This window comes from Eutrema salsugineum, unplaced genomic scaffold, assembly GCF_000478725.1.
Source record: "Eutrema salsugineum unplaced genomic scaffold, Eutsalg1_0 scaffold_7, whole genome shotgun sequence".
In the NCBI taxonomy this organism is placed as follows: domain Eukaryota; kingdom Viridiplantae; phylum Streptophyta; class Magnoliopsida; order Brassicales; family Brassicaceae; genus Eutrema; species Eutrema salsugineum.
The window spans coordinates 6290219-6293298 of NW_006256486.1; the positions used below are offsets into that span (position 1 = coordinate 6290219).

The following is a 3080-nucleotide window of genomic DNA, read 5'->3' on the forward strand; positions in this document are numbered from 1 at the left end:
GACACTTTATAACTTCTGAGATCTCTTCTTTCTTCTCAGGAAGTGCAGAATTACCAAAGGTTGCTTGATTACGGATGCTGTTTGCGAAATTTTTGATGAAAACATGAGCATCTTCTACAGATCTGGTTGAGAAGTCTCCATTACTTGCTGTGTTGAAAGAGTGTCGTAACTCTGGAGTAATACCTCGATAGAAGATACCCAGCAGGTATTCGTCGGTATATCCATGGTCTGGACAATCTCTTTGGTATTCCCTAAATCTTTCCCAAGTATCTAAAAGATCTTCATCTTCTTTTTGTTTAAAAGTTCTTATCTTGTTCCTTAAGAGATTGGAACGATTTCTAGTATAAAAACGATTTAGGAAAGCAGTTCTACACGCTGCCCACGTTTTTAGTGAAGCAGGTTCTAAAGATTTTAGCCATTTGCTGGCATTGTCTCTCAAAGAGAATGGGAAAAGACTACACTGGTGGTAATCCGCATTTGCTGTAATGGTTGCACATAATTCTTCGAACGTCTCGATATGGTCAATCGGGTGTTCGGAATTGTAACCATAGAATTGATTTTGTTGAACTAAATGGATATAGGGTACCTTAATTTCAGTTTTGCCATCCTCAGGTAAGGCTGGTTGAATAGCTCTTCGATCTCCCAAGAATTTCTCGAGTGAATCAAAACTTCCAATCAGTTCATCATCATCTTCATGTTTTGTCGATCCGATTAGCTCATTGTCATCATAAATCGGTTCTTCAAACTCATCATCAGTCAAGTCATCATCGCTTGGATCACCATCCACACGATATGGTGGATCACCAAGAGTCCCGGGAACATGTTCCCGGTCTCGCATTCCAGAGAAACCTGAAAAATTCAAAAGAAAAAGTAAAAGTAAACAAGTGTTCTAATGGATTTAAGCTGGGATCCGCAACGAAACAAATCAAAGTCACCGGCAACGGCGCCAAAAACTTGATTTGCGAGCAAAAGCGGGGTTTTTGTTTTCATTTTTACTAAGCTTCAGTTTTAAATTTATAACCCCTAAATGTCTGCAAGTGCACAGATGTGCGCTGTAGTACTTAGGGTATCGATCCACAGAGACTTAGTTGTTTCAGTATGAATTCACGGCTATTCTTAAATCAGACTAGAACTAAACAGATTTGGGTTTTGGTTTAGGGTTTTTTTTGTCCCTAAATCTAAACTAGAAAGCAAAGCAAAAAGCAATTTAAAACGAAAGCAGGTAAAGCAAGTAATAAGCGAATGAAAGTAGAATGGAAACAAGTAATAAGCGAATGAAAAGCAAACTAAATCGAAGGTTGTAAGCAAATAAAGACAAACATTGGGCATCAAGGGGAATTCGCAGGGGTTCATGGACTAAGCTATGCCGATTTTAAGCTAATGATAAAGGTAATAAACTACGTATGTTCTACAACTCGAGGCACAGAAGTATGAATAGCCTACTTTCGCAGCACTAAACAACTATCTCTCGCAACCCTGATCAGTAGGTTTCTACTCTGATCTTAGAAGGGAGAAGATGCAATAGCAGAACAAGACTCATCAGCATTCACAACTCAACTACAGGTAGGTTTCCACTCCTTTAGAAGAATTGCTCGTTTCACCCTAGTTCAGACAATCAATGAAAGCTTTCGCAACATATCATGTCAGATCGGCTTCTAAGTGGCCAGCAGAGAATCACGCAGTAAGATTAAAAGCAAACGAAGAACATCTAGAAGATTATAAATCCTAAATCTATCGATTCATAAGCAAAGACACATGAAATTCTTTTTGAACAATCCTTTTAAACCCAACTGGGTAATTACTCAAACATATTGTAAACAATCATCATAAAGTATTGAAAGTTGCAGGAAATTAAAGAAAAGAGGGAAGAAGAACGAAGAACGGAATCGCTGATGGAGGCGCGATGCTCTCCTCGACGGATTCTCCTTCAAAGACGGCGGCCTCCTAGGGTTTCTCACACGAAAATCTCTATCTCTCTCTCTCTAATTCTGTCTCTCCTTCGATTCCTACTCTTTAGAACGACCTAAAGAGGGTATTTATAGCTTCTGGGGTGGTTCTGGACACTTAGGACTTCCAAGATAATGAAAGGAATTGATCTGGACTTTAATTAAGTCGTCTGGAAAGTGAACGACCAATGTCCGCGGTTGCGGTGGCTCTACCCGTGGGAAAACAAGTGTTGGCCGCGGTTCCGGCACATGGCTCTCTTCCGGAACTGCATTTTCTGTTATTCTTGCATCAGGAGTATCTGAAGATCTAACCGTTGGATTGTCTCCAAACCAAGTGCATTAAAAAGCTGGTTGGAGCCTCTATGTTTTCCCAAATTTTGGGGGTGATCAGACGGTGAGAAAATCTTATTCGCTTATCATACTTCTGACGGTCTACATTTATCCAAAATTGCTCATTTGTTCCAAATTGCATATCTTTTGTCCAAATTTCCTGTAAAGTCTTTTGAAACTCGAAAACATTGAAAACACTTTAAAAACCATTGAAAACAGAGTTAAAACACCTGCATAAGACATAATAATGATCCATAAAAGTGGTCAAAAATACGGTGTTATCAGCCAGCGCTGTCTTCTGCAGGTGGCAGCTCATGGCAAGGGTAGAGCTGTGGGATGTATGTTTCGAACCAGGCAACAGAAGTGTAGCAGTTGTAAACTAAAGCTTCAGGCGAGATGTCTAATGTATCAGAAGCGACCAAGGCATGGACACAAGGTATCCATAGTTTGTTAAAAACTTTGCAAGAACAGGTTCTCCTTAACGGGTTGACAAAATGGCTTTGACCAAGATGATTTCCGACCTCGCAAGATCCAGATCTGGTATGGAGGACCTGGAATTGTAATTTTTTAATAGAGAGTTTATCCATGAAACCTTGTACAGCTGGCGAAATAACGCCGGTGTGAACCATTGCGGCATAGAGTCTGGTACGGAACCACCGCATCACAGTTGTGTGGTAGAAGTTGAGGAGGTTGATTATTGGTCTGATACTCTGTGGTTGCAATAAATGGATAAAGCCATGAGAGATACCAGCAGTCATGATGTTGAATCGGTCACCAGCTTGGTAGTAGCTGGTCCAACGATGG

At 40.4% G+C, this 3080-nt stretch overlaps 1 non-coding gene across 1 annotated transcript; it reads left to right on the forward strand.

The window, feature by feature from the left end:
- Nucleotides 1-218: 218 nt before the first annotated feature.
- On the forward strand, nt 219-326 carry LOC112083266. Its single transcript, XR_002897555.1, has one exon. It is a non-coding gene; the product is annotated as a small nucleolar RNA R71 (small nucleolar RNA).
- Nucleotides 327-3080: the final 2754 nt, after the last annotated feature.